Genomic DNA, 12,397 nt, shown 5'->3' on the forward strand with positions numbered 1-12,397 from the left:
TGGGCTCGAAGGCCAGGTCTTCCTCGATGGGCCTAAAGCCGGATGATGAGGCTGTGAGAGCCGTCGTGCTGAGGCTGCGAGAGCCAACGTGGTGAGGCTGCGAGAGCCAACGTGTTGAAGCTGCGAGAGCTAACGTGGTGAGGCTGCGAGAGCCGACGTGTTGAGGCTGCGAGAGCCGAACGTAGTGAGGCTGCGAGAGCCAACGTGGTGAGGCTGCGAGAGCCGACGTGTTGAGGCTGCGAGAGCCGACTTGGTGAGGCTGCGAGAGCCGACTTGTTGAAGCTGCGAGAGCTAACGTGGTGAGTTTGCGAGAGCGGATGGAACTGTCCTTAGTCCTTGCGCGTTCACTAATAACTGATTAAAACCAGCGCAGGATCCCCTTTTATACCCTGTTTTTCGGGTGCGAACGGATCACTCTCGGGAAGCATCTTACGCTCTGGTAGCAAAATGTTGTGCTTGCTACAGTAAGCCGTGCGCTAGGCGGAATTTCTTGGAAATTTGGTTTCTGATACAACAAGTGTATTTTATTTATTAGCACATATCGTTAGGAATCCAACCATTGAAATTTCAGTAGAAATGAGCCACGATACACGATACACGACCTTCACTATGGACCTATGGACGATGCGGTAAGATAGCATGCAAAGTATATTAAAGCTCTTTTGTTGAATTTTTGAAAAAAGGAAAGCATAATTATGCATGCGCTAATTGCATTTAACAAGACAAACAACATATTTTAAAATATTCTAGATCTCAAGCCGAAATCCAATAAGCAAAATTCGACTTTAATCACGGGTTACAACTTATGTTATCACTTCACTGCCATTCTTAGTACAAACGTGCCGAAAAGACGAATACCCTTTCGGCAGAATCTCTTTTGTTTGGTCCTGTCCTCTGTTGTGTTATTGTCCTTCTGTGGCATCTGTTCAGTGTGTACGCTCGTCAAACATTTCACTTACCCATATTTGTGATGCTAGCTGTGCATTTCATGATCTATTGTTTTGCGTGGAATTTCAATGCCGTTCCAGCATGTGTAGATGTCCTTCATTCGGCTGCGCATTGTACGGTATGCAAACGAAACCCTTCAGCAATGGTATCGCCGTCTAGAGAGGTATTGTTCATCTCCGGAAAGGAGTATGACAGTAAGAGCTAAACGTAGCCAAGGGCAATGAATAAATTTCATGTGCTTTTCGCTGTGTTAAGGTCTTTGGAGTTTTGAAGCTGGTGATATTATAGTACAGTTTGAAGTAATTTTTGTACATCACGCTATCGCCTAAGGCAACTTGTTTTTTGGTACCTTTCTACAAGAAATAATTCATTTAGTAACTGTATGCAAGTGAATAACAGGAAACTATCGCACTCGAACAATCAGGAAGATTGGCACTCGCTGTACGATGCACCACCCTTCACGCTGTACTGTTAAATATGATGACGATCCGTACCAGCAATAGCGTTGTCGTACAAGTCTATAAAGCACTTTTTCGCACGTAATACATGCATTATTTTCCACCCGAACGCTTCCAGGCCGCTATGGTGATGTTCGTTGTATTATTTGTTTTTTTTTGTGAATCCTTTGTGCTACGCTTCGAATACAGGAAATATTGCTACACCGATTCCACCAGATGACATCAGTGACTGCCTATTGAAGGTGTAGAGTGTATTTCGGGAAAGCAGGATAAGGTTGCAGTAGCGCCCGGGCAGACGTGCACACCCGTTTTTCGCGGAAACGCTAATCGATGTCAGTTTCACGCTGCAATGAATTAAGCTGTTCATAAATCAAGCGCCTCTTTCGGAGCGGTACGGGCCTGTTCGCATAGGCCATACGAATGGACGGCATATGAGAAGGTAGGGAAGATGGTGTTTGTGAGCTTTTGTCCAGTGGCGTGTCCTTTAATGCCGTACAGGCTTCGTACCAGTGATCGAAGGTAGTCCGATAAGCGATGGCAAGCCATTTCGTACGATAGTCATTCCGATGAAGAATGGTGGTTTTTTTGTTGGTGTTTTCTGATTTCGCCATTTTATAGCCTTGCTCGGGTGCGTAAAAAGGAGGCAAGCTGCGGGTTCGATGTTAGGCGTCGATAACGACTCGTCAAAAGTACTATGGCGTTATTCTGTCATGCCCGATTGTCGTCTGTTTGAGACTCTTCTGCTTCAGCTAACAAACAATTTTAAGCTTATGCTGGAAATGATTTTTCATTTTGTTAATTTTGCGGTGTGCAAGTGTTTTATATGCTTGAAACGTACATAATTCTAAAAGTTCAAGCCATGATTAATTCACAAAGTTGTTTTATTTTAATGTGTAATCTTTTTTCCCCCAAAAGAAATTGTAAAATGAACTATTAGAACAGCAATATCTGTTATGTAGTAAAATAAATAACGCCAAATCTTCATAGGAGAGCATCTTTAGTGCTTTTCATCAGTATTCAATTATGACCTATCTATTTTTATTGTTTTTATAGTGATGTGATCTTGGCATTTATTTTTAATTTATTTTATGGAAAAATTGAGTAGAATGAAAATAAAAACAAAGGCATATAAAAAGTGCCATTCGAGAAGCAAGTACCAAAAGAATAAAAAAGACAAATTGCAAAGATTATTGGAATTAAATTAAGTTAAAGTATTTAAAATTAATTGCAATCAACATATTTTTTTCGCGATTGTGTTAATGTTTGACATACAAAATACCCATATTAATGGGTATGCAAACATTTTTACTAAACTACGCCTCAAATCTACAACCTTATTTATTATATTGGTTAACGTATATCTTGTTTACCTTTAAAGGAATTATAATATACCGCGCTGTTTTGTTGAGTTTTACCCGGCAATGAATGAAATCGTTAATTATTATAAAACGATACAAGTCGATGTCGTTTGCAGTAGTAGAGAGCGAAATTAAAGAATTATAATTTCTTGCGTTAAAAAAGGGAAAAATACGAACTGTCAACCACACAGTCACAGTCGAAAACGAAACGCAAATAAATTCCAACTAATTCCATTTCATCCTTCAATTCCTCCCGAGGCTTCTTCCATCGCCGTACCGTTTGCTCTTCTGCTTCCACTGTTGTAATGTGCCTCATCCACGGCGACCTACGCCGTAAATTAATTCAACGCATATTAAATTCAAACCACTACCAACACCGTCCGACACCATTCCATCGGGAGGCCACCATTCCATTGCTGCCGTGAGCGGGCAACTTTAAAAGTGCGGCACAGAAAACTCACTTTAAAAAATGGAGTGCCTGCGTCGGTGCGTGTGACGTTGCATTCGAAATGGAATTATTCAACTAAACAACGCACCGCAACAAACAAATAAATTGTGGCCCCATCCAAAGGCTCGGTGGCGGTGGGTAGGGTTTTCTACATGTTTTATCCTCTTGTTTTCTCTTGTCATTTCAATGTTTCCTGTACTCGTCTTGCCTACTTCCACCAATAATGCCGCGGAGGCAGCGGTTTCAAATTAAAGCATTTTACATGTTTACGTTATGGTGTTAATGGAAATCCCATAAAATGTAACTTTCATTCGCCATTAAATTACTTTACGCTAGCTGCTTTACTGTCCGCATACCTTTTGCGTTGCAAAAGACGGTTTACAAAGGTTTCGGAGGGTTTCCTTCATGTTTGCGCTCGTTTCTGGGTGAGATTTCCTAACGCGTCACCGAATCACCTTTGGAACCGAAATTCGTTGAGTTACGTTTTCGTGCTGTAATGCTTGGTCTAACAATGGTGTCGTTTTGGTCGCCATTTTCCTTAAGATGTTTCTTTATTCAATCTAACAGGGCGGCTGGAAATTTCCTGGAATAAAGCACTACCACCACGCTGCGGAAAGGATTTACCGTGCTGGGTGATGGTTAGCCACAACCGAGCCTAAAAACAACCGTCTGGCTGGGCGACAAACAACAACTCGTTCCATAGCCGAACGGGAGTTTTTTCTTCATTCTCCGCAACGCACACGACCACGTGAAAGTTTTGGCATGGGAAGTTTACGACGTGGGAAAACCAAGGCGAGTGGCACCGCCGAAAACCCACGCCTGGGAAGCTGCTCCACAGTTGCTAACGATGCTGTAGAGTTGGTTTCACTTTTTTAGCACCATCTACCCTTCCGTTTCATCCGCTCGAGCATCGTCTTCTGTAAATGTTTTTACTTTTACCTGGTACAAGTCGGGAAAGCTCACCCATTTTCCGTGGCACCACTTTGCCCGCCCGTCGTGCGCCATAATTCAGGTGTCTTTATGGGTTTATTAAAGTGAACTTTTTACGATCAATTTTCTATTAAATTCAATTCCGTCGGAAAACATGATGTCATCGAGCGGACGAAAGGGAAATACCGTAAGATCATTTGTTGCCTTTTTTTTTACTCATGCCGGTCGTTTCATCCAATTGCCCGGGAGCTACAGGTTGGATGTGCTTTTAATGCTTAATAAAATGACATTTGCTTGGGTGTCTGAAATGGTGATAGAAAATGGGGGAAAGTATGCATACACACGCACACAAACACGCACACTTACAAACGGAGGAAAGAATGGCCACATCGTGCGTCAGCAGCATCGGATCGAAACAAACAAATGAGCCCTTTAGCCCATTGGAAGGTGATGCGTTTTAATGAGTGAAATAAATTTTTGACAGCTTGTGATGTTCTGTGTTAAATTAAAATGCCCCGAACCCCTCCCCCCCCCCCCCCCCTTTCCCACCACGGATGGGCAGGGTAGGTGAAAGAACACATTATGAAGGAGCGCGTAACCCATATTCATCCAGGCAAGCGAGCAACGGCATGGCCGGAACGGAATGGCGCCCATTAAAAGGTTGGTGATCACGAATAAAATTTAACTCACGCTTTCCTTCACGAGCCATACACACGCCATATTGAGTGGGAGCAGGGTTTCCAATTCTTCTCGCAGGTTTAAGCGCTCCCGGTTACAGTGCGCACAGGGAAATGTAATTGAATCTGGTGGAACACTTCTTACGAGTGGTACAATATTTGCGAGCGTAACGAAAAAAAAATGGGAGTAGACGATAAAATTCAGGTACGAACCCCCATTTGGTGCAGGGTGTGTTTCGTGTTGCATTTTTACGTATTTGAGCAAAAAAAACCCAATTCCCATTGCATTCGAACGAGTCGCAAGTGGAATGCCGGAAGGACGAAACCTGCCGTTCGAAATAGCGTGCGGCTGGAAAGTATTAATTATTCATAAGCAATTTCTTTGATCATCTACGGCGAAATTGGTTGTACCAGGGCCGCCGGTAAGCGCAAGCACCAGACCGTAACCGAGACTATTTCTTGGGGGAAAATGGAAAATAGCCGAAAAAGAAGAAGGAAAAAGGACGGAGCGGAGAGTGGGAGTATGCGAAAGGTAAACTCCCGCTCACGGTTACACGAAAATCGATTAGAATAAATCAAATTTTGTTTCTCAATGGTGGAACGGTGCTCATGGTAATCGGTAACCATATTTCATGGCATTTAAATTATTTCCTTCGTATCGTACCGGCCAGGTCGCGTACCGATCGGTAAATTGCGCTTTACGATCGAAGTGCTTGGAACAGAGTCAAGGGCTGACCTTTAACAGAATCAGCGATCTCTGCAGCTGGAGTGTGGATGGTTTGGCGAAGGGATCCAGTTTAAAGTGTTTCCATTTTATTTGATGTAATGAATATGTAGCCGTTCACCTTGATCTTGCGCGCAAAGGCGTGCGTTGGATGGTTGTAATGGTAACTTTGATGAAGTGTTTGGTATACGATCCGGTAAGTTTGGTTAATTCGATACCTAAAATAAAAAAAAAAATTGACTTGTTTTCGAGCGTAGGATGGAATGTTTTTATTCCTCATTTTACTTACAGTGTGTTCATGTATATTATTATTTTAATTAATTTTCTTAAAACTTCCTCAAACAGTCGATAAAGAAATATATCTTTCAGGCTAACTCTGCTCCGTGCACATGGATAAAATCCGGTATATTTTACGCCTCTTGTATATACCATTTTAACCCTGATCTAGATGAATAAGTTCAATTAATAGGAAAATGATTGCGAAACAGCGCTACAATAATTGTTCGTTATATTCGTTATGAACTACATAGGAACAATGAGTGCAAGTAACTAAATCATAGATCAAACCTTTAATATGAATACTAGATTAGTTCTATTTAAGCTTTGCGATTTCTATTGAGTACAACTTTGAGAGTGCGTCCCAATCATCCCAAAAGGACAGGCTAAATTAAAAAATCTCATCCACATACATCCAATTTCTTTTGAAATTTCAGTATTTTGCGAATTGGGTTTTGGCGCAACTAAAACCAATATTTATTTTAGATTATTTTATTACCAGAAAGCTACTGGAGGTTAAAGATTGCATTTTACAATTAACATTTTCTGTATTTTCATCACAAAGTGCGGTGTTTCACAAATCAAACATCTACCGCTAGCCACAAGCTGTTTAAAACAATAGCGAGAGCACACAGAACGTGGCCCTCACGACATCAATGATCCATTTGAATGTTGCTGTAGTGGGACAAAAAAAAACACTCATAAACACAAGCTCCGCTGTACATAAACGGTCTTGCAGTAAACCGATTTATGTAAATTTTATTACACATTTTATTTCCCTTCCTCAGAAAAAAAAACAACGGCCGCCTTATTCAACTTTATTTGTACAAGTTTTGCAGTGCCCGTTTGACCTGCGACTGGCAGCTACTTGACGGTACAGCGAAAAACGATCGAAGCACTTTTGCCACCCGAACAAGATTAAAGAAAATTGCATTAGTTTCCCATTGTGTTGGCCTGGAGTCGATGAGGCCCGAGATCCTCGCTCATCAGCAACCGGTTGATTGAATTCTGAGATGAAGTTTTCTCCATCCTCTTCGATGGTGCTGAGTTTCTAATGCGTCCCGCTTGAAATTTCCATTCCGCTGTGGCTCTTTGAAACGTTTCGAATAACTAAATTTTGAAGACCAATCAAAACTTCTTGGACCAACGTACCGAAAGGCAGGATAGAAATTGCACTGTCCACTGTGTTCGTGCATCCGTTCCCTGGTTCGTGTTGTCGGTTTGCTTGTTTGCTAGTGAACATATTCCCAAAACAACCACCAAAACACTATATTCACTACGCGCGAGGCAGTTCAATGGAAAAAATGGACCCCCTGCTCCACAACCCGGGAGGCACCTGGCGAGCCTACTTGAATCGGGTTCCCTTGTTTGTGGCAAAACGGCTTCTTAGCAGATGCAAATCCAATTTCGGAAGGAAACCCTCCCGAAAGCTAACACTGTCCGCCGGGGCTCGGCCATCGTGCCAGGGGGGAAGGAACTTTTCTTATTTAAAGTTTGAATTGAAATCAAATCTCGACGGAAGTGTCGTTATATTGAAGCCAATGGACGTTTTGGTAGAAGTCATCTCACCCGGTCGGTGTGAGCAGTAGTTTCGGCTCCTTTTGTTTTTTTACCTCTCCAACATTTGACTCATTCGATATTGCCACTCACGGTTTGTTTACCAGGCATATTGTGATCAGTTGATAGGAGATTTTTTTTTCTCCTATGAGACAACCCGACAGGTCTTGCGTGAAACTGTTGTGTGTTTTCAACTTTTGAAAGCAAACAAACCTTTTCCAAACATACATACATGCAGTTTTGGTGAAGCGAAAAAGTTCGATTGGATAAGACAGTAAACTATGGCAGGAAAGTGGTGAAAGCACATCGTTTTCTTCCATTGTCCAACGGCGTTATTTTGTTTGCCTTCCTTTTCTTTGAAACAATTCCTAGAATTGGGAAAGCTCGCTGCTCGACAACGTGCTCGCTGGAAAATGGCACATATGAAACCGTAACGTTATGGAAATCAGCCATCTTCAGGTGAAGTAGTAAAAAAAAAGTCTTGAAAATACACGCACACGGTGCACGAAGTATTTCCCCGAAGAGTGCTACCAAAAGAAATGGAGGACGGCTTGCCAGCGGACATATTGGAAGAGTTTGACAATCAAATTCGGTTTTCGGTATTGGATCTTTCGAGTTGTTTGTGCGACTAAAGATTCCTTTTGTTTTAAAAATAAACGTTGCTTCAGATTCTACGTTCCATTTTTCTTTCTTGTGCTGTATAATTTTCTTTTAATATTAAAAATTAGTCGCAACTATTCACATATTTTCAAATGTTTATTTTATGCTTTCAAGGAGAAATAGTTAAATAATAATTTAAGTAGTAAGGCATTTTATACGCACCAGAAGGTTTGTTAGTGAAGACACATTTTGTTAATGAAGACTGAACATTTGTCCTTATTTACATCCTTTTGTCAGTTGTTTTTTGACATAGGAAACTGACCTATTGAACCGTGAATTAGGATTTAAATTTTAAACAGATTTTGAATTATATTTACACGTGATAGAAGTATGATGTACAAGCATCACACACAGATATTCTGACATTGGCATATAGCTACATTGCTGTAGGTTGATGAATTCTACGAAGAGAGCCTGATTCGCGGCCATTATTAAAATAAAAAAAAATATAAAATTAAAATTATCCCGCAATGACGGCCACAAAGGTTTTGCTGCAACAAGGTGCAATAAAGTACATTTAAAGTATTACAAACGTCGGTACCTAAAATCACAGGTCTTCTTGTTACAAAGGCAACAGTAACAGCAACACTGTGTTCCGTTGCTGACTCAGCAGTTAGAGTTAAAATATCTAATTATACTTAAATATAAGTTCGTAGGATTTCAGATCTTCAATATGTAACATGAGACTAACAAAAATATTATTAATTACTTTAATGTGCCCCTATAGTGTTTGACCTTTTGTGACAATGAATGCAATCCCAGCAGCTTATTACACCCAGCCAAAGGAATTACATACGGTGCTACTTAGGTACTGCCATAACGCAATGTACAACCAATGCAATTTATTACGATACAAGCATGTTTCACACGTCAGAAGGGTGAATTAGTTTTCGTGACAGTCTTTTAATCACTTAGCTCTGACTCTGTGGAGGAACCGCTCGGTGGTGTATTGGTAGCGGCGCCGGTTTTCACACGACAAGAGCGGTCCAAGATCTCATTCGGATTAATCATCCGTACGAAGGACCGGCCATCCTGCTACGAGTAAATAAAGTCAAAGAAAGCCTGAAATGACTGGCTAAGACCTCTTCAAGTTGTTGTGCCGATAAAAAAAATGAATCTGGCGAATAGTGACCAACTTTGCCTAACATAGATTTCCTCCTAACCCTTCGTATATTCGGTTTTATTGTAATGTACTGTTTGAGTAAATCTTTGTATTATTTATTTAATCTGTATTTATTTTATTTTATTTCATTAATTTTAATTAACCATTAATTTTATGTAATTCAATTTAATTTAATTTATTTTTATTAATCTGTATTTATTTGAAGCTGATTTAATTTTTTATGGCATATAAACTTAGTTTTATACGAATATGGTAAAAGCTCAGATACAGACTGAAAAGTGTTGTAGCATTTCTTTCACGAGCATTAATAATTCAATCTGTCTGAAGCTTTCAGGCTAATCAATTATCATCGGTTTGCTTGAAAAATGTTTCGCCTATCCCAGTAACTGACCATTCGAGATTACGGTGCCTAATTTTAAGCTAACTAGGCCCTATCCCTTTTTCCTGAATACCTTTACTGCAATCTACTACTTTACAGATTTGCCGACTGTCCTTTCCCCATTTGTAGACCAAACCCTAGTCGAGGACAGATTGGAACCAGGCAAACATATCCCTTCTAAATTCCTTCGCTGAAACACACCCATGCTCCATGCTCGAACCTTTTCGAATGGTTCATTTTGGGGGTACGGGTCTTCTAGGCTGTACTAGCGAATGGCGAATCGGCATCCCTTCGAGCGTTCATTATTATGTAAATGATCCATGGCTCGAATTTATTCTGATAAAACATTTAAATCCCGTCGACAAAATGGCCTTCCTTGCTTTCGGTCCACCCATATGAACGGTTGCATCTACTAGGATGAACGTACTGGAATTTGCTATGTCTCTCCACTGCTCGATCTCGTGCTCGGCAGTCATTTCGAGCGATATATCATCGGGCAGATCTGGTGGCTCGAGGATTGGTGAGCTTTGTCTGCAAGATCGCCCAGATTCGGGATATTTCATTTGGTCCTTTTTTGTGTACCTTTCCCGGCTGCATCTTCACGTTCGTTGGCTTTGATAAAACGGAACGGAATGTTTTTTTTTCGGTGGTGTTTGGTTTTTTTTATGATCACGATATATTTTCATACCAACACACATTTCTGGTTCTTCTTTACGTTATGGAAAGAAAACTTGTAATGCAGGTAGGATTTATCCGTCCCTTCCAGTGGCCGGTTGCTTTGTGTGCGACAAATGGCACCAAAATAGTACAAGGATAATTCAATTCTCACATACTGGTTGAAATGGAACGATGATAGAGCTGGTGGTTTAAATTCATGTATAGTTCTATTCGTTAAATTTTGTCTATTTCCTGTTGGTAATACAGAATTGTTAGTTACAATCAATATTAAGACGTATACTGGCTCTAGATATAAAACTATTACGCCTTAAATCGCAGGAAATTCGTATTTTGTACAACCCTGAAGCATCGGTTAAAGTGTTCATTCACAAAAAACATAAGAAAGGTTCGCGTAGGCTTCCCAGAAGAACACTAAAGAGTGCTTCGCACGTTCGTTGTGTGTGCACCAAATTGAAGTGAAAGGATCTGAACGACACTTCTAGGCCGCTTCTCTTTCTCGAGGCAAAGACACCGGTGACATTTCCATTATGTCAGTATAACTTTTTGCTCCGGCGCCATGCATCTTGAGGAGCGAAAATATATAAAAAAGGCTTCTAATGAAATGGTGAAACATACATCCGAAGCAGACAAGACTCTCGACCGAACGAGGACAAACCGCAAAACGGTGCGGAAGCACCAAAGGGTACGCATCACGAGGTGATCCATTTAATGAGCAAATGGGGCAATTTACATACTTAGCAGTGAGTCTTCCTAAGCGCAACCGTTTTTCGCTGTACGTGATCACTTCAACCGAAAGAGGCACAGCCATTCGCTTACCAGCCAACTCGTTAGAGGGCTTGTCAAACCAACCCACGATGATGCTTTACGTGGCTATCGATGAGCTCTTATCGTCTAGTGTGTTTAGCGTTGTGTTTTTTGTGCCACTAGTTTAGGTTACGAAGTAGATGCTTCACTTTCGGCAGCAGGAGTTCTTGCTGTCTAATGGAAGTTATCTTCGAACGCTTTCTAATTACGTTAGCGTAGATCAAGCGGAATGTTTCGAATTTGGATATCCAATTCATTTGATGGGCGCTGCATGTACCAATTTGTTTGTATCCGCTTCGATAGCAATATAATGCTGTAGAATTTTTGAAGATATGTTTTAGTTTAAAACATATCAGAAGATACTCACCAATATAAAATGCTTTAGGCTTGATATTTCTTAAAAAATATGATTGATCCCTGAATTGGCATAAAACCGTGCAGCATATTTCATTGACTATTATATTGAGGGTTTTGCGAAAGTTGTTTATGCGTATCGCTTCCCTCAGATGTATGATTTTTTTATCGAAGTTTCTTAACACAGATTGTTCAACTCGTTTAGTTTACTCTGATGCAATCTATAAATTGATACAACCAATGATTTATGCCATTGTGGCCTTTTTCTACTGCACAGTAGTGCGCATCGCTGCCTGTTCACTCATGCGATGCTCAATAGCAACAGCGTTCAATCACCATTTTCTACGAACGTTTGTAGCAAACGTTCAAGTGTGAAACCAATGATCAAAGAGCCGTTGTTCGTGGAACATCGTTACATTGTAACAGATTCAGATGAACTCTTTCAGTTCGATGCAGTGTCTACCGACACCAATGGTGACATAACCCATGGCGATGGACAAAGTATGACAAAGTACAAAACTAAAATAAAAAGAACCAACTTCACATCCGCTTGAAAAATGGTTAGATGTCTTCACCTGAAAGATATGGTGTTTAGAATATGCTGAAGGAGTAACGACTGGTCGATGGTTGCACTTTTCAAGTGACACTCTTCACGAACACGGGTCTATCTTCGTTATGAAACCAATCTGTTTCCACACATGACACCTTGATGTCTTTCTTGTGTTATTTTAGCTTTACTTTATTATCTTTTTTAATATTGGCAGGATACTTTAAACCAATAACTATATGTAAAAAAAAAATATAATGTACCGCAATAAAAACATACAAGACATAAACAAACGTGATTGTTGTTTTTCTACGATTTACCCCGTACCGTATGCGGCAGAACTGGCGGATGCGTATTTGTGAGCAAACAATAGCTTAAACAATAACAGCGATGGCACATATGTTCGCCAAAATAAATTGCCGTAATTTATTATCGACGCCCGGTTTTACTTTCCTATACGACCGGTTTTTATTTTA

The sequence above is a fragment of the Anopheles moucheti genome, chromosome 2 (assembly GCF_943734755.1).
Source record: "Anopheles moucheti chromosome 2, idAnoMoucSN_F20_07, whole genome shotgun sequence".
NCBI lineage: Eukaryota > Metazoa > Arthropoda > Insecta > Diptera > Culicidae > Anopheles > Anopheles moucheti.